General features: G+C 40.2%; 1 long non-coding RNA gene across 1 annotated transcript; it reads right to left on the bottom strand.

The window, feature by feature from the left end:
- Positions 1 to 5,465: 5,465 nt before the first annotated feature.
- On the bottom strand, positions 5,466 to 7,982 carry LOC127632187 (uncharacterized). Its single transcript, XR_007969060.1, has 2 exons — positions 7,849 to 7,982; positions 5,466 to 6,965 (listed from the first exon to the last, which is right to left on the bottom strand). It is a non-coding gene; the product is annotated as an uncharacterized LOC127632187 (long non-coding RNA).
- Positions 7,983 to 20,912: the final 12,930 nt, after the last annotated feature.

Raw genomic sequence — 20,912 nt, 5'->3', positions numbered from 1 at the left:
AGACATTGATTTAACCAGTGGAGTCTTATGGATTACTTTTATGCTGCCTTTATGTGCTTTTTAGAGCATCAATATGTTGGCCTAAAGAGCTAAAATATTCTTTTAAAAATTTTCATTTATGTTCTGCAGAAGAAAGGAATACACATCTGTGATGGCATGAAGGTGAGTAAATGATGAGAGAATGTTCATTTTGGGGTAAACTATCTCTTTAAAGTGATAACTCAGCCATAATTTAATATTCTGTCATAATTTTCTTACCCTCATGTTGTTCCAAACCAGTGTGACGCTTTGTATTATTTGGAACACAAAATATGTTAGACAGAATGTTAGGGACCGACAGTCTCGGTTACCATTCTCTTTCAAAATAACATTCACTGAAAGTAAATAGTGACTCAGGCAAACATTCTGTCTAATATCTCCTTACTGTGTTGCATGGAAGAAAGTCATACGGGTTTGAAACAACATGATGTCGAATGATGACAGAATTTACATTAATAATAATTCTGTAGTACATGTTCAATGTGTATTATTTAATGGAATATAGGGGAGTAAATGTCTATTATGTAATTTGTGAAAGTACTCTTTTAATTGGATACATTCTTAATCTTACTCAAGTAATTATTCATGTTAGTACTTTTACTGCTACTTGAGTAATTCTTTTTTGAGTAATTGTACATTTACTTGAGTACAGTTTTTAGCTACTCTACCCACCTCTGATAGAAGGAATCACTGAATTTACAGCAGAATATCCAGATTCAAATGAGATGATTCACAAGAGGGTGCTCAACACACAGTGTGCGTGTGTGTGTGTGTGTGTGTGTGTGTGTGTGTGTGCAAACATATGTGCTCATCTAAAGGATTGGGATACTTCTGAACACTTAATAATTCTGTCTTTTGTAGTCTAATCCATTCATTTCCTATGGCCGGTCATTTTTGACCAGGAGCACAAGTGTAACAAACATGATGCCACAAATGCTGTCAGCTGAGCTTAATGTGGAACCCCGAATATTCCTTTAGCCAAACAAACTATAACTGGCATCACTTGATGTCACTGACATTAATTATTTTTACCCATGTTTGTGTGTGAAAAACAATAGTTGCTTTGAATTAATGAGAGTGAGCAAGGGAGAGGATTAGACACTCTTTATACACTATTACTTTTCATCTAAATAAGATGATCAAATGCTAGCTGATTCAAACCCTGAAGACGCATCAAATGTGCTGTGCTGATGCAACTTACACTGATCAGAAATGGCTTGATCTTTATCTTTAGACTAAATGCTAGTGGCAAAACTAAATTAAGCTGCCATTATTGTCTTGAAATTGACATGGTTGTGCTTTAATGAAGCCCATCCTACTGTGGACTCATTTTAAATAAAAAACTTATTTGGAAGAACATATTTTGATTTCTTCAGGCTCAAATTTCAAACAGAAAGATGTCAAGAGGAAATTGATTTGTCCATGTTTCAAGAAGATAAGTCAGAATAAGCTGGTAGACCACACAGTTTACAAACAGAAATTGTGAGTATTGTACTCGGGCTAAGAGTGGCTAGGTTATATCACTGCGTGTTTGTGAGAGACAGATGAAGTGGTGTCAGTGTTGATCTCTCTCTTTGTAATTGCCTGTGGATGGATTAGCGTATCCTGCAAAAATATAAATATGGGGTGCATTTTTACCACTACCTGAGACATGCAGGGATATATTTGATGGTATTTGGACATACCTCATCAGCGTAGGACTTTGGTGCCTTTCAAAATGAGCTCTTCTGGGTCACGAACACCTCTGTGAAAGAAAACACACTGAAAAGAGAATCACACCAGCCACTTCCTTTTTACTCAAGAGCATCTTTCCAACTGACATTTCATTATTCATTATTGATTTAGCTTTTAATAAAATACCAAGTGTGCCCTGTATGCTCCCATTTCTGCTACCTGGCAAATCGCAGCACTGACACCTTCCATTTTACACGACGTGAAGTAATTCTTCAAGCTACTGCAGGATTGGAACAGAAAAAGAAAGAAAGTGAATAGATGGAAGTAGAGAGTGAGCTGGTGTGAAAGTCTCTACATAAGAAAGGTCAGATCGCCCCTAACCACTTCCATCAGAGGAAGAAATCAAAATCAGTTTCAGCACCCTCGTGCATCCTCATTGAAAATAACTAATGAGACTCTTAAGAGAAGAATGCATGAAAAAGAAGCATCTCAGTGCCTATTCCCAGAAAAAAGAGTGTGTGAATACGATTTGTGATCTTGAGTGCACATGCAGAGATTCAGCGGGAGTTACTAATGCCTTCTAATCTATAATGGACTTGAACTTTAAAAGCACTTCCTTGTATGTTCTAGTGTTTGAGTGCAGGAATAAAACTTCAGTGTGTGTACTTGTGTCAGTATCTCGCCGTCCATTATTGACTTGATTTTAAGTGGACTCAAGAGAGGTCCTTTCTGTCCACGTCCACTCCTGGTCAACTGAGATGCAGCACCTGCACATTAAAACTATCAGACACAGCAGGAGACAAGCTGTGAAACACAAGAAGTGAGACAAACTTGAGTTAGAACTATTCTTTTTTTAAAATTCTGCAGAGGTTGCAGACAACAATGATTTTTAAAACCAGGTACTTTTACTTGAGTAGAATTTTAATGGATGATTTTTACTTTAGTAAATGTTTTGTGGTATCTGTACATTTACTTATGTATGTAAATTGATTAAATTTTCTATTCTACCACAGATCTTCGGAAATCCCTCTTATTTGACGTATTACTATATAGTTGGGACATTTTCGGGGCCTCTATCTGCATAACTATCAGTAATAGGACTGCTTTAAGGAATTTGGTATTTTGACAGAAGTACTTATGCTATATGACAGAAAGCATATGAATAATAATTATTGTACGTAATCATATCTTTTCAAATATAAGTCAATATCAAGTCAATATCATATCAAGTCAAATATAAAAAAAGAGAAAATAATCCAACAAGATGTTTAATTCACTGGATTATTGAAAAAGCGGCTTTGCCACATGGTTATTTGATATTCATTCTGTTAATTTAATATATATTCTGTGACATTTACAGTGGTATAATATTACTGATGTTGTAAAGTATGATTTCGGTCATGCTGCCCACCACCAAACTGTAAATAAAAGTAATATACAATATTGTGCAGAAGTGATAGGCACATTAGATGTTTTACAAAAACTTTTGTTTTAAGACAGATATTTTATATCTTCAGTTTTAGTGTGTAAATAGGAAATATTAATTTTAGATTTCCAAACATTCTTTTTGCTAATCGAATAGAATTATATCAAGGAGTCCTGCAACAGATGGTATGGCCTCTACAGAGCCCTGATCTCAACATCATTGAGTCAGTTTGGGATTGCATGAAGAGACAGAAGCAACTGAGACAAGTTCTCAGAGAACAACCTACATCTGCCAACAACCTTGAAAAACTGTGTGCAAGTGTACATAAGAGAATTTGTGCTGTTCATGCCATTCTATTTTAAAAACATCCTCACTATACAACATTTTTCCATTTTCCAGACAGCACTAGGACAAGACGGTGTTAAACTGCAAACATTGACCATGTCTTTTTGCATTCTCGTCTCATAATAAATCAATTATCCTTGACCTGCCTGTTACTAAAGCTACAATAGACCCTGCCATTATACTGACATGCCATTGAGCAACACCAGATCAAAACATGTTCGACAAAAAACCCAGCCACGTATCTTTAATTATAAATCATTTCAAAGTTGTGGTTTTCAATCACTTTATTAATTTAAACCGCACAATGAGGACTTTAAGATACTACATCATAATTGTATGTTACAGCATGTGATGTGTTGTTAAAAGCGCTATACAAATAAAAATGTCTTAACATATATCTAAGATAATCACTTCTTAAACCTTCCCTATCCAAACCCTGCCTCTGTCCTGAAAGTTAAAAAGAAAATAGCTCATGACACATGAGGTCTCTGAAGATGACAGAATCAAGGCAGAAAAGTGTTTGCATAAAATAAGATAAGAAAAATAAATGTATTTGTCTGTGCCATAAAGAATGTTATAGCCCACCATACTGTATTTACACAACTATGTAACCAGCGAAAAAGCATTAATAATAGCAACAGCTCACTATGCATCTCCGTCATGATTTCACATTCTTCACATTTTCATACACTATGCTGTTTCCCCCCAGCTTGTCATTATTATCTTCTCTCTTCTGATGCAAGAGACAAAATGAATCTCCTACATTTTAATTTCACCTTTGATTTCTTCTTCTATTTACCACTATCGCTTTGCCAGGTTCGAATTCAGGCTCATGGTCACAAAAGAGAAATTAAATTGATGTGGAGAAGTGCACTATTTTGCTTTGAGTTGATTTACTGAACCTGAAAACACTATCTATTAATCTACAATGGGCAAGACAATTAAATACACAAAATCAAAGAGACTGCATCTAAAAGGTGTGTTGCTGCAGAAAATACATCACAAAGCATCTGCAAAGGTGAGACACATGTGGGCACAATAGGCCTGATGACTGGAAACTGGATGTGTGAATTTTTAAAGCAACATGAGACAAGTTTTCAAAAAGACTTAGACATAGTTTAACTTCTAGAGGCTGTGTGTGTGTGTGTGTGTGTGTGTGTGTGTGTGTGTGTGTGTGTGTGTGTGTGTGTGTGTGTGTTTAATGGGGTAGAAGGTATGACATGAAGGGACTACATTACCCTTTTGTAGGACTACAAATTAGTTGAACTACAAACCCCATGAGTCTAGACACTATAATTAGGATACCAATCCTTTGAGCTCTCTTTGTGGTAGCATGTGCTAAGCAGGAGAAGCTGAGTGGTGTTTTTCCCAAGGCTGTGTAATAGCAGATAAAAATACATATAACTGAATTGGGGAGGTAAGGGTTGTGACTATGATGGCTATAGTGGGTTTATTTAGTTGTATTATTTGTATTTGCTTTTTGTTTTAGTGTCCTTATGGGAGATATGTTGATTGGTGCCTTGACTGATCCTAATTGAAGTATGTGAGATTTGTTTTTAAGCTTTTCATATTGTAATCTGTGTGTTTTATGTTTGATGGTTTTAAGTGTTTTTAATTATTGCAAATATTTTATAGGGCAATCATCTTTTTTTTGTTTACAGATGATACATGATTGCCATTTACTTTTATTGAGAGCATTGGTGGCTTGATTGGTGTCTTAAGAGATTACTTTAATGGTAAATTGGGTCTGGTGTGTTGAAGTGGCAAAGTGATTGAATTTATTGTGAGATTTTGTTTTGTTTGTTTTAATAATTTTTATTTTTGCTGTTTTGTCTTGGACCTAAAACTGACCATGTGGTTCCCAGTTTCTTAAATATGGTTGTTAGTCAAATACGATTCAGATGCTTTATTCTGCCTTCCTTGCAGTCACTCTTGAATCAGGAGAATTCACCGGTGGGAAGAAATACATAGACACAGAATGTCACAAGAAGTTCTTCAATTTATTTAAAGCAAGCAAGTGGTTTATATGGTTCTTGTCACACAAGGCTGGTTACACCCTTTACCTCGAACTTTCTCAATCCTCCATATATGGGGTTGTTTCCTCTCGCTTACAGAAGGAAGCGAGAGGAAAACATACGAGGAAAAGAAGTACATTTCTTATCAAGTACATTTTGTGCTCAAGACAGTGCTGAAAACATACAAGGAAAATAAGCAAGCATCAGCAGAAAAAGGTCACGTTGTTCCATCTGATGCCTATTCCTCACAATGCCCACTTTTGTCTCGAAGAGACACGATCCTCAGATGGCTATTCAAAAATCAAATCTTGTTTACCTTATATTCTGTCTTTTACTCATTACCATCATATTCCTCCCAATGTGTCCCTTAACCATTTCTATCAGCATCTTCAAAGTTTATCAGAGCATAATTAGCATTCAAAGCGTTATCAATGGTCCTATTGACCAATGCTTTAGCACATGGAATCACAATTTTTTTTACCATGTCAAAAAGTCGTTGACATCTACGGTTTCTCCCACTGTCAAGTCCGCTGCTATCTTCATGTTTTTCAGGCCCATTTTTATGTCATATTCAACTTCATTGTTTTCTGGAATGAAAGTATAGCAACTCGTTCCCACGATAACACATACTCCACCACTGGTAGCTGTTAACTGGTCAAGGACCGGTCAATTTTGTAGCGCTGTTAATCTTAAGCCTTTTTAGTTCTTGGCATACTGCGTCAATTGTTGTTTAAGTCAAATATACAAATATCAGTTCATATCTAGTCATTTCAACTTTCTGTATTACTGCAACACCCACTTGTGGGAACCGTGCTCCAAAGAATTTCTCTGTTCCTGTCAATAATCTGTGTTCTCTCGGTGTGGTATTGGGTTAACTTTGACTACTACTGCTGTTTGTTGTTTTCTCAATAGCTCAGACCACCATGGTGTGGTCAATTAAGTCTACCATGGCACATCTACCTGTCCACAATTCCAGCAGAGCAGTGTACAAATTATGGCCATATTGCCAATATCGGTCTCCTATAACTCATGTTCCTTTTTTAATAGGTGTTATGGGGTTACCTTTACCGCTGGTGTAGATTCACTATGCAGCATATGCATACATGACAACTACCTTTCTCTTCCCGTGTTCTTTGCCGTAAAGTTAGCTAGTTTCTACCACAAATTGGTTGCATAGGTTTGTGGTGCATCATCTATCCATGTCTTCATTCCTTTTAATTCTCTAGTTCCCGGTTGGGCACTGGCACTGCGTGTTCCGCGCCTCCAGTACTTTCACAGTTCGCTTTCGAAATAGTCAGGCTCTCCACTGGTGCAGGCTTCACACGGCTTGCAGATCTGTCAGTACGCCCGTCCTGGTTACCACCAGAGAGTTGTTGGATCCAGATACTTGGGCTCACTGAGCTTTGTTGGTTTCAGACACTTCACTAGGACCTGCTGGTTTGGAACAAATGGGTGAATGGGCTTTTCTGTGGGCATAGAGAGAGAAATAGAAACATAATTTATACTATTCAATGTTTTGACAAGGGACTATACTTAATCAGCTACTACCACCTCCAAATCACCTGTGGACAAAGAGCATGCATGGCCTTTGACCCAATGGGTTGGGAAAGGCCTACCCATTAGTATTTCAAACGGAGACCGTCTTGTTGTTTTGTGCACACACCAAACACTGGTCTAGAATTAAAAATTCTCACATTTGCAAATGCATTTCATTGATCATCTGTATTGCCTTTTCTTTTGAAATATGTGAAATGCCATGATAATGTCTGCACAACAGCACTTTGCCGATGTTGGTAGTGTTAATCTTTTTTGTTTTGTCTTTTAGCAGTCCCCTATCATCTGATACCTCATTGGCTGCCCAATGCTTTAAGTCGTGTGCTGTTGGGTTTTCTTGCAAAATGTTTATGTCTAGATCACTAGTCAAAGTGGAATGCATCATTGGTATTCCAGTTTGGTATCCCATTCACCTATGTGTGGGCTATGAATTACTACTTTTGCTGCTTCATATGCAAGCCTGTTGCCCTTTGCTTCTTCCGAGTCACCAGTGGCATGGTCTGCCACTTTGATTACTGCTAATTTGGAAGGCAGATGTGCTGTTTTAATCAAATCAGCTACCAGATTGTGATGTGATATTGGTTTTCCATCTGAATTTTTATTCTTTCCATACAAACATGTGTCATGCTCTAATGTGCCCTGAACCAACAAATTATGCAGATGGACTGTTTGTCCATGGACCACACTGGTTGCTTTTAGAGTAAAATTAGCAATAGATGTTAAAATGGCTTCATAACCAGACCGTCTTTGTGCAGTCATGTGTTGTATTCAAATATTGTGCATAACAGCACCTACCTGGTTAGTTGTGTGCACAGTCAGAGGATGTGAAAGCACAACTAATCCTGCATCCTGTACCATCGTCGACGTTGCAGCCACTGCTCAGACAACTATGGAAGCCCTTTGAAACCTTATCCAGAGTTTTAGATGAATACGCCACCAGGAAGTAAGAACCCGTGTTCCTGGGCAAGGATTGCAGCAGCAGCAGTCTCTCCCCCCCCCAGCCATTTATGCACGTGCAAATGGAAAGGCTTGATCTAGTCTGTACGACCCAGTGCTGGTGGTTTCCAAAGGCATTACTTCAGATGTTTAAATGCAAAGTCCATTTCCGTAGTCCATTGGATTGCATCATCATTGTTCAGTGTTAAATTATCTTGATTCGATCTGCAGACATGCATACAGTCCCCTTTGTTAGCACATGTCCAATGTATTCAACCTTCTGTTTGACCCACTGTAGCTTCAATCAATAATTGATGCTTTCTGAAATCCTCTGTTACAGCAGCTACCAGGATGTCGTTGGCATACTGCAATAGGCATGTGTCAGGTGGCAGTTTCACATCCTGTAATGTACAGTGCACAACAGCTGAGAAGACAGCCAGTGAATCTCTGTATTGTCAGTCTCGTCCATATATATTGTTGGCACCCGTGGGTGAATGCGAACAATGGCTGGGTCACAGGCGAAACAAGTACAGTGAAAAAGGCAGAACATGAATCAATTACAGTAAAATGACCTTGTGTTAATGGTATTAAATGTAATAATTGTTTTCATCTGGGACTATTGGAGAAAGTGGTTCAATTAAATCATTCTTGTGTCAATCTCCAAGTTCCGTTAGCCTTTCTCACAGGATATATTGGAGTATGGTATGGAGAGTGTGTTGGTATTAGAATACCGTGTTCAATCAATTGCTCAATGATTGGCCTAATGCCTTCCTATTCAATCGATAGTGGATATTGCTTGCAGTATATTGGAGTGGTTACAGCTAATTTAAGGCCAGCTTCATCTTTGTGCTGAGCCCATAGTCTGGGGTTAATCATTGCTTCATCAGCCTCCAACAATTGCTGTACGCTCACTTTCTCCCCCACACCTCCTGTAGGCACAGTGACTGAATACACAGCAGGAAACATGAGTTGCAGAGAAGCAGTCAAAAACTATTTGTACATTAATTTTTTGCAATAGATCTTCACCCAGTAAACAAAAGGGAGAGTATGGTATGATTACAGAAGTGTGCATTTTGAACAAATGTGGCAAAAGATCTTGTTAATGGTCTGATAATTTGATTAGAAGTTCTGTCAAATGTCTTTGGTTAGCCCTTTTAAAATTTAGTGTTCATTTTAACATCTTACCGTTTTTCCCTTTTTCTTGTGATCTTAATTTTGTGGATTTGGCTTCCATTTTTATTTCGGTAGATAGTCCATGCTAGCCAATTTGGGGACTTTGTCAATTAATTCTCAGTCACCTCAAATGATATTTCATATATTTATAATCCCATTCTGGGTCACCCCATCCTTTGTTCACCATTGAATTGCCATTGACTAAATCTATCTTTTTGAACAACCCCTCTCGTAGAAAAGGATTTAATTGTATTTTTCCCTCTGACCATATGGCCAGGTTACTGACGACATTGTTCGATTCCGAAATATTTGTTATTTCTAAACATCCAATGTACGGGCGTTTCGGCTCGTATTGGTCTATCGTTTGTGCTATTTTGTTCAAACAACAAAAATGTCTCTCTTTGGTATGAACAATTCTCTGATTTCATCAAAGTTCAGTCCTATCACGAAGAGTGAATGCGGCAATGAAACTCCAACTGCCTGTTAGTGGAATCTGCTGCACTTCATCCGGACTTGCCCTTTTAACAGTCTTCAACAAAGATCCTCTCCTCTCGTGAGATCTGACCGTGGTTTTTATTAATTTATTGTTCTACGACTAGTGACACAGTTGTGTCACTAGTATACCGTAGTTGTGTCTTGGACGGATCCTGACCATCACAGAGATGCAAGGATTTTAACTGGAATCATTCATTCTATGACTAGTGACACATACTGCAATTGTGTCACAGACGGATCCTGACCATCGTAGAGATGCATGGAGTTTTATTTGATACGTTTTATAGCAATATATAATAGATATCTCACACACAGGCAGATAAATAATAAAAAAAGATCTTACCTGTCCGGAGAGAATCCACTTCTGACACCAGGACTGTAATTCGGACGCTTTATTATGCCCTCCTCACAGTCAGTCTTCGACCAGAAGATGAATTCACCAGTGGTAAGAAATTAACGGACACAGAATGTCACAAGAAGTTCTTCGATTATTTTTTCAAAGCAAGCAAGTGGTTTATATGGTTCTTGTTACACCTTTTAACTTGAACTTTCTCAATCCACCATATATGAGGTTGTTTCCTCTCGCTTACAGAAGTACATTCTTATCAAGTACATTTTGTGCTCAAGACAGTGCCGAAAACATATAAAGCAGATAAGCAATCATCAGCAGAAAAAGGTCACATTGTTCCATCTGATACCTATTTCTCACAATGGTCAACTCTGCTAAGGTGGTGGTGGTGGGGGGTGGGGGGGACAATTTGTATTGGTTTAAGTTAGTTTAATATGGTGATCAGTTTGCTTTTTTAGTGTGTTTGATTCTTTGCCATTTATAACTACCACCATTTGTGCTACATTTGAATTGGAATATTGTTTAATAAACTTTGGTATCTTTGTAAAGAAACACACTGTGGTTGTTGCCCTCTTGAGTTCTCATCTGTTGTGAGATGATGGGGTCACACACACACACACACACACACACACATATATATCTATATATCAGGGTTCATCCGGGTGCTGGAAATCCTTGAAAATGCTTGAATTTTAATGTGGTGTTTTCAAGGTTTGAAAAGTGCTTTGATTTTGGATAAAGTGCTTGAAATTGTAATTGCATTGCTTTCATAATAATTTGCTATCTTACTGAATGAGCTTTTCACCATGGAGAGTCTATACTTTCGAGCCATGTAAAAGTTGAGCCGTAGGTAATTTGCGATTTAGACCAACGTTACACGTTACGTTTGTTTAAGCTAGCTGCAAATTTGCAGGCTAAATATAGTCCATTTTCGGGATGTATGTAAACCCAATTTTTGGCCAGAGATTAAATGCCATTAATTGAATGTTGATTAACTGAATTTAATGAAGCAAGTTAACCTGGTGCCAAAAAACTTGTGAAGTTAACATCAACTCCACGCATCAACACTAGTAACTGCGCATGATGTAAATCATTTTGCAATTTGCAGTCGCTGTTCTGCTTTAATGCTTCCATGAGTTCATGCACTGAGAGTTTGTGCCTGGTTCATCTGATTCCTGCTCCAGTATAGCTGTCCGTAACTGCATTCAATGATTCGTTTCCATATCAAAATCCAGACAAATAACCGTTATAGATGCAAAATGCTGACTCTAGATCAGTGTCTGCATACATTTTCATTCATGACATCACTGGATGCGTTGAAGCGCAGAGAACATATGATTTGATGTGATTTTGTATATTTAAAAACATGTTGTAGATAAACTATGATGTCATTCATATTCACATTCCTTCACAAAGTGATGAGTTGACTGTAAAGTGATTATTAGTATATTTAAAATGCAACCCCTTATTGTATACAGTTAAATGATATGTGGTCAGGGCAGCATTTTCAAAAAAGCTAAAATTATGAAACAGACTTCTCAAAAGCGTTGTAACATTATAAGCTCTTGAAAATCGGTGCAGATCTACAAACACTAGCAATCGTGGATTGTCAAGTGAAGGACACCAGCTGGACAACTGCAAAATTACACCTAAACTTTACTGTTAGGATGACACTTTATGTAGCATGGCTGTAATGAAAGAATACCTTATATTCTATTAACATATGTTTAATGTATTATTTAATTATGAATTAATTTTACATAATATATATTTAAAAAAAGAATAATATAAAATTTGAAGTAATAAATATTAAATAAATTATGATAAACTCTGACTGACTCTACTCATATGCAGTTGGTACAGGCAAGTGTTGGCATGATTGTCGCCGACAACTAAAAAAAAATTCAAAATTCGGATTTAACGTGATGAAGTAGTATGAATATGCATGTAAGATGCTGTAAAAGCTTGAAAATAGACCTTGAAAATGCTTAAAGTGCTTTAATTTGACTTTAGAAAAGGTGTAAGAACCCTGAGATAGATAGATAGATAGATAGATAGATAGATGTATATATATGTGTGTGATATATAAGTTGTCAAGGAAAACAGCCTGAAAATAATACCAGTATATGCCAACCAAGGACAAAATTACCTTCGGGTGAAATTCAGTCTGCGCAATTGTAAATTCCACTTGGGTCTTCCAGTGGCAAGAACGTCCTCTCGTGGATTTCACATAAGTTTGGTGAACTTTGAAAGGTGAGTTCACCGCATTGATCCTTCCTTAGGAAGTTGCTTGGTTTGGCACTGACCTCTGTGTGGGCGTTGCTTCATACACAGCTACGCTAAACATTCACAAGGATAGCATTTTAGCAGCAAGTTTCTTTAACTTCACTCTCCCAGAGTATAATATGCAGCATTAAAAAGAGGCTGCTTGGCTATTAGTTTTTTTGCTGATTTCACAACATTACCATGCAAATGTATATTTGACTTTTAGTCCCGACTTACAGAGGGCTTCCATTTAATATCTGCTCGTATCCAAAGCCAGTGTTCAAAATCGCACACCCTGATGTGGAATGTAAGAAATTATGAATCATGTTTGGTTTGTTTGCTCCAGATGTAGGTTCTTTTGCACAACCCACAGTGGATGCTTTCAACTGTTGAGGAGACTGGATCCATAATGATGCAGGCAATTACCTTCGGAGAGTCATTAGATTTAATAATTGCTCTATAGTGTCAGACAAAATTCAAGGAACATGTGGCCATTTAAGAGAGCAGATGTATTTTATAATGCTAATGTTCCTCTTCATGCTGTTCCCATATCTCAGGATGTGCATGTTGCTACAAATTTAACATTTCAGAAATTAAAGGATAAGTAAAATGTTCAAAAGATTATAAACTAACAAAGTGAAAAGAAAAAAAAGTCACTGGTACTTTGACAGAAATGCTATAGTTTCATTTTACATCTATAGGTGAGTCTATTCGATTGCGTATGGTATCCCAGACTTTTTTATCGACAGTTTGTTCACAATTTTATTTACTCTTACTTCAGTCATATTATTTCTCGGGTGCACACTGTACAATTTGTATGGTCTTTTACGATTGTTGCTTGTCAGACTGTACGATATGATCAGCTTGAACGCTGCAAAGCACACTGTGCTATATTATGTCAGACTGTACGATACCAAAGTCTCTATCACGGCAAGTCCGTCCACTTGGCGACCAAGGCTTTTATTGGCAAAAACATTCAAAATAGGCAGAGTCAATATTTACAGTGTTGACCCTTGTTCTTCATAACCTCTGCAATTTGCTCTGGCATGCTGGATATCAGCTTCTGGGCCAAATCCTGACTGATGCTGATCCATTATTGCCTTATTAGTGCTCGGAGTTGATCACAATTTGTGAGCTTCTGCTTGTCCACTCGCCTTTTGAGGATTGACCACAGGTTCTCTATGGGATTAAGATTTAAATGTAATGATCTACGAGCCACTTCATTATCCCTCTTGCCTCGAGACATGGTGCTACACCATTCTGGAAAATGCACGGATCATCACCAAATTGCTCCTGCATCGTTGGGAGAAGTTGCTTTTGCAGGACATGTGATACCATTCTTTATTCATGGCAGTGTTTTTGGGCAGAATTGTGAGAGCCCCACTCCCTTGGATGAAAAGCAACCCCACACATGGATGGTCTCAGGATGCTTCACTGTTGGCATGACACAGGACTCATGGTAGCGTTCACCTTTTCTATGGATTATCTATTTTCCAGATGTCCCAAACAGTCGGAAGGGGGCTTCATCAGATAAAATAAATTTGCACCAGTCTTCTGCTGTCCAATCCTTGTACTTCCTGCAGAATTTCAGTCTGTCCTTGATGTTTTTCTTGGAGAGAAGTGGCTTCTTTGCTGCCCTTCTTGACACCAGGCCATTATCCAAAATTCTTCGCCTCACTGTGCGTGCAGATGCACACACACCGACCTGCTGCCAATATTGAGCAAGCTCTGCACTGGTGGTGACACAAATCTGTAGCTGACGACTCAGGAGGAGACGGTTCTGGTGCTTGCTGGACAATCTAAGACGTCCTTAAGCCTTCACTGCAGTTGAACCTCTCTCCTTGAAGTTCTTTGATCTGGTAAATGGTTCTTTCAGGTGCAATATTCTTTGCAGCAATTTCCTTGCATGTGAGGCCATTTTGATGCAGAGCGATGATGGCTGCACCTCTTTCTTTAGAGGTAACCATTGCGAACAAGAACACAATGATTGGAAGCACTTCCCTCCTTTTATAGCAATCAGTCTGCTCTTATAATCCAATCAGAATGATAGTGATTTCACCTGACTAGTATTAGTTCACACTTTCCCAGGGGCTGCTGATATGAATAATGATAATATTGTTAGATGGTCTTTTTTTTTTTTTTAAGTCAGAGCATCAGTGTTGTGTCTCACTCCAACACCATTCTATCATGGGCATAAAATAAATGTAAAAATAAATAATAAAAAAGATTGTCAAATAGGCTTAATAATAAGAGAGTGTGGGGTTGGACCACAAACAAAGATTCATTGTGGAATTATGGGCTTATGTACAGCTCTCCTCCAAGATTAGTAGGTTAAACTATGCTACAATTTAGAAAATCATACAGGCTAATCATAATAGATCGCCTTTACATTGTATTGGGGGTAAACTGTACACTTAAAATAATTATAATAAAAAAAAAAAACACAATTCACTAAACAGTGCTGTAGCATCGTCCTCTGGTACAATGAAACGCTACAGGTCAAAACCCATTTACATGGCCATTGTATGAATCTAAAACATTAAAGAACTTTATAGATATTTAAAGTAAAAATATTTCAAGTAAAATGGTAATTAAAATAAAGTTGCATGGGGGACCTGGGTAGATAAGTGGTAAAGACACTGCTACCACCCCTGGAGTTCGTGAGTTCGAATCCCAGGGCGTGCTGAGTGACTCCAGCCAGGTCTCCTAAGCAACCAAATTGGCCCGGATGCTAGGGAGGGTAGAGTCACACAGGGTAACCTCCTCGTGATCGCTATAGTGTGTGTGTGTGTGTGTGTGTGTGTGTGTGTGTGTGTGTGTGTGTGTGTGTGTGTGTGTGTGTGTGTGTGTGTGTGTGTGTGTGTGTGTGTGTGTGTGTGTGTGGTGAGTTGTGCATAGATACCCCGGTGGATGGCGTGGGCCCCCCCCCCCCAGCTTTGAGTCTGAAATAAAATATTGTAGCAGAGTGCATCAGCGAGTTGTCAAATGAAGTGTAATGAACTGCTCATCAAAACAAAAGATTTCATTGCCAACTCATTGGTGCTTAATGAAAGAACAGATGTAAACTGACATGCTCAGTGCTATATTTGTCAAGGTTATTATTGACCACTTTGAGGTGACCAAAGAATTGCCAACTTAACCGATACATTGAAAGACAACAGCTATCATACTATTTGAGGACCTGTGAAAAGTTATCGAGGATGCTTGGATGCCTTGGAAACTGATTAGAATAATACAAAATTGTGCCTTGTCAATGACAGGATGAAAACAATTTGGTTGTGTTGATTTTAGATAAAGCTAGAGCAAGAGAAATGTAGCTCCAGCTACTTAGCAGACACTGCATTACTGTAAATGTACAAAATTTAAAAGCTTTATTTCAGTCATGGTGAAACGCATTAATGGAATGGAAGATGGAAAAGGACTGAAACAACAAACAAACTTTTCTAGAGGAAATTCAAGGCTGAAACATAAGAGACAAATGGCTGTTTTTAGTTAACAAATTACAGAATTGCTCAATTTTAATGGCTGTCAAAAGCAAGATAAAAAGCCCCTGGTAAAATTTATAAAGTAGTTGTAATTTATTATGCTACCAAAATCTCAACACTCAATGTCATTATACTTATAATAATGCTAAATGGTAATCAGTAATTGTCAGAAAGTCCGTCCCGGAACGGAAAACGGACAGCGGTTTCTGACGGACTAATATCATAGTTGCTACTTCCAGCAGACTGATACGAGAGCTAGTTCCAGATGCGCTCTCCCATATACCGTTCAATGTTGTGCGTTCATGCAACAAATGTGAGTAATTATGTGGATATCGTTTAGTCAACACTTTGTATTTGTTATTGTGAATGTCAGATGTTTAGCAAATGACAAACGAGATATGCAAATGACTATCGCGGCGCGATCGCGGAGAGACTCTAATCATGTGATCATGTGGTTATGTTGCGTCATGCTGTTTATTTGAAGTTTATCTTGTTATATGTTTGTTATCTGACAGTTTGTGTATTCATTTGTGATGACTATTTAGCCAGTTATTGATACCTTGTGAGGTAATTTGTGTAGAGATGTTGTATTCATACTGTATTCCTTTATTTATATATTCTACAGACCACAACACAACGTGATGACGTTTTATAATTCTCCCTACCCACTTGAGATTGTAACTGGATGTCACTTAACTGCCTGACAAGTATTATTAAAGAGAAGTTTGATGAAGATATACCTCTCCTGTGCCTGATTCTCTTACCGGAATCACTGTCCATAATTGTCCGCCTACAGAACTGTAAATTCACAAAGGTTGCCAGAGGTGCTACTCTGCAATATATTGGTCCTTCGAGCCGGATACGGCAACAGTAAACAGTATGGACACAGCAGCTAGCGATGCATCAGAGACAGTGGATAGCCCCAAGAGACAGAGTAAAATGCCTTCCCATCTGGGTGATTATGAGGTTGGCTATATACCTCCTGTGGACCCTCCTCCAAACGCTTCTTCTCGCTGTCACAGTCAACGTAAGAGCCAGTCTAGGAAAACGTCCTATAGATAAGCCAGCTCTCGTTCCAGATCCAGTTGTCATTCTATTATCTCTGGTGTCCAAGCTACATCTGCACTCACAAGCAGCCAGGCAGCCATAGTGGAGGAGAAAATAAAACAGCGACAGTACGATGACCTACTTCACCAAATGGAGGAAGACACGCTGGCAGAAATAGAGTACCAGAGACTACAAACCCAAGCTAAAGAGGCTCAACGTGCTCAGGAAGAGGCTCTCATGGCAAAGGAGGCCTTATCTAACCAGTTAGAACGAAGGCGCAAGTTGAAAAAGGCAGAAGCTGATCTAGAGGTGGCCAAGCTGGTGAGTTCCCTGCTCAGCCAAGACACAAGTTTGACTGATCCAGAGCCTCAAGCATCACCAGATACAACTGGGCCACCATCACAGTTCCAACATGCCAGCTCAGCCCACTCACTTGTATTTCACCAGTCTTCCTGCCCCCCATCTTCCATGATGCAAGCCACACAGACTGTTACAGAGGCACAGAGCACATTAAGGGACACACGCACAGTTCAGTCAACACCCAAGCTACCTCATTTGGCACTACTAGCGACTATGCCTGCACGAGTTCCAGCTCTCACAGCACAATTGTCTTCATGTGTAGCCACTCAAGTCCAAGGGAGACCACACATCGCATCTGGGGAGAACATGTCACCTGTCCCACAGCAGCTCAACCCAGTCTCAGTGTCACTACCTCAATTCAACCCCATGCAAGCAGCAGCCACCCAGTTTGCGACACCACACACAGATAGTGGTTTGATATCGCAGCCTGTACTCCCTGTTGCAACTATTGCATCAACCTCAGATGTGAACACTCCATTACCAAGCTATGTAGCCCCCACCTATCAGCCAGAATCAGTTTTATCCAGCCCCTCAGCAGCGAGTGACAGTCTCATCTACTACACCCGTCAGCCCTCAACCTTATCCACATCCAACTGTTCCCCAAACTGGTTACTTGCCTCAACCCGGAACAGAGCTTCTGATGGCAGCAGCTTACGGTATCCCTTGGCCCACACTACCAGTGTTTGAGAGTGGTACAGAAAGTGACTTTGCTTTGTTGAAACTGGCCTTAGACAATCTATTAATTCACCATACTCGCATCAATTAGCAGTACAAATACCAAGTGTTACTAAGCCACCTGAAGTTTGCTAGCGCTCAGCAGTTGGCTAAGGCATATATGCACCACCCACAACCATATACTGCAGCCTTGCAAGCTTTGCAGGAGAAGTATGGCCAGCCTAGACAGCTTGTGCAATCAGAATTAGGTGCTATCATGAGTACTCCATCCCTCAGAATGGGTGATACCAATGCCTTCGATTCGTTCGCCTTATCTGTGCAATCCCTGGTGGGCATGCTGAGGACGCTGGAGGGACAGTACGGATACGAGCTTATGTGTGGTTCTCACGTGGACCGTCTTCTGGGAAAGATGCCACCCGTTTACCGAGATGGCTTTGTAGAATACTGTTTAAGCCATGGTATCCTTCAAACTGGTACGGATAGAACCTACACTCTTCCTGACTTAGCGGCTTGGTTACAAAAGAAGTCACAAGCAAAGCGCATCTCGAGTCGAGCAGCTGCCATGTTTCAGTTTGACACAACAAAGTCATCTGTAAAGAGTAAAGGCACTTCATATCATCGAGAGCGTACAACACCTGTACTTCTGACATCCGAGAGAGCTGCCAAGCCCTCTGGACCGGCCAAACTAGAGCCATTTCTAAACCAAAGCCCTGCTGTCCTCATTGCGACAACCAAGATCACTTTCTAAACTCATGTGATAAATTCAAGAGGTTGACCACTACCCAGATCATCACCTGGATCACAGAGGGTAAACGTTGTTGGAAATGTGGTCGGAATCATCCAGTGGACTCCTGTAATCTCAAGCGACCCTGTAAAGTCTGCAAAGAACTGCACCTGACTGTCCTGCATGACTCTATCAGAGATACTTCGAGAGCGGTGCTTGTAGTGAGTTTGCCATCCACTCAGATCTATCTCGACAGACCCAACCGCTCACAGAAAGTTATGCTTAAGGTTGTGAAAGTCCTCTTGCACAGTGGTGGCCAAACGATGGAAGCTCATGCTGTTCTAGATGATGGCTCAGAAAGAACAATAGTTCTTCCTCCAGTAATTCAGCAGCTTGGGTTGAATGGAGTTCCAGAGGTTCTTTCTCTCCAGACTATCCAACAAGGTCATACCAAACTTGAAGTGTCCACAGTAACCTTGGAGGTTTCTCCCATCACCAAACCCACCGAAAGGTATGTCGTTTGTGATGCCTTTACTGCCTCTGCTTTAAGCCTTGCTGAACATAATTACCCAGTGGCAGCACTCCAGAAAGCATATCACCACCTTAAAGGTCTACCCTTGCAGTCTGTAGACAGAGTGAAACCCTTACTCCTCACAGGGTCTGATATGCCACACCTCCTGACTCCTATTCAGCCAGTCCGTAGAGGAGCAGAAGGTGGCCCCGTTGCCATATGTACCAAGCTTGGTTGGGTACTGCAAGGCCCAATGTGTCCGATTCAGCCCCCTAAAGGACAGCAACAATGCTTGCATCTAATGACAGCCCCAACACGTGACGAGTTGTATCAACATGTGGAGCGCTTGTGGCAAATTGACACCTTGCCATACAATGAAAAGCTTATCACAAGATCAAAGCAAGACCAACAATCCTACAACCTCTTGCAGTCTACTACGGTCAGAGTAGAAGTAAATGGTATCCAGCGGTATGCTACCCCGCTGCTAAGGCATATTCCTATCACCTTCCTCTATGCAGGCAAAGAGGCTGTGCTCCCCAGTCTCAGAAACATTGAGAGAAAACTGGGCAAGAATCCTGAGCAAGCTCAAACCTACTGCTCTGAAATTCAAAAGCTGGAATCTGAAGGCTACATTGCCAAGATAACACCAGAGGAGGCAGACAAGTCCACAGAGTCGTGGTTCATTCCGCACCACATGGTGCATCATAATGGGAAGGACCGAATAGTCTTCAACTGTTCCTTCCAGTACCATGGACAAAGCTTAAATGAACAACTCCTTCCAGGGCCAATGCTGGGGCCATCTTTGTTAGGTGTCATACTGAGGTTCAGACAAAATGCGGTTGCAGTGAGTGGGGACATCAAAGGCATGTTCCACCAAGTACATTTGTTACCTGGTGACAAGTCTGTGCTGCGATTCATCTGGCGGAACATGGATAGGGAAGCTGACCCAGACATCTATGAATGGCAGGTACTGCCCTTTGGTACGACCTGCAGTCCGTGCTGCGCCATTTATGCCCTTCAGTTCCATGCCCAGGAACACCAAGACACCATGGCTGGCTTAGTTGACATTGTGGAGAACTCATTTTAGTCTTCACAGTACTCCCGACCAAGGTGAGGCCAGGGCCATAATAGATGGGTTGCGTCAGTCTTTGCTAAAGGGAGGCTTCGAGATCAGGTAATGGGCGTGCAATATACCATCGGTTCTCAAACACCTCCCATCGGAAGCCAGATCAGCTAGTAGCGAGTGCTGGTTGTCTCAGAGTAGCACTGACATGCAAGAACCTATTCTCGGCCTACAATGGAATTGCCTTGATGACACCCTCGGGTATAAGAGCCGCATAGCAGAGCCTGTTCAGCCCACCATGAGGAATCTGTACAAAACTTTGGCAAGCCAGTTCGACCCCCTGGGCTTCATAGTCCCATTCACCTCTAGGGCTAAAACTCTTATCCAGGATCTCTGGAAAAACAACCTGGGCTGGGATGACCTTATTGAACCCCTACACCTGCGTGTGATATGGTCCAAGTGGGTTGCAGAGCTTTCCAGTATCACCAGACTGCAATTCCCTCGAAGACTTATGCGCCTGGCAGTGCTGACACCCCTTCCACTGTTCGGGAGCTCCATGTCTTTTGTGATGCTTCGGAGAGGGTATATGGTTCCATGGCCTACCTTCGGGTCACAGACAACAGTGGGAAAGTCCATGTCACCTTTGTCCTAGCTCGATCTAGAGTGGCTCCCCGTAAAAGTCTATCTATGCCCCGCTTAGAGTTGTGTGCTGCACTTTCTGGAGCTCAGATGGCTAAAGTGATACAGACTGAACTGACCATTCCCATACACCAAGT

The sequence above is a fragment of the Xyrauchen texanus genome, chromosome 38 (assembly GCF_025860055.1).
Source record: "Xyrauchen texanus isolate HMW12.3.18 chromosome 38, RBS_HiC_50CHRs, whole genome shotgun sequence".
Lineage (NCBI taxonomy): Eukaryota > Metazoa > Chordata > Actinopteri > Cypriniformes > Catostomidae > Xyrauchen > Xyrauchen texanus.
This window is presented reverse-complemented; position numbering and strand designations above follow the sequence as displayed.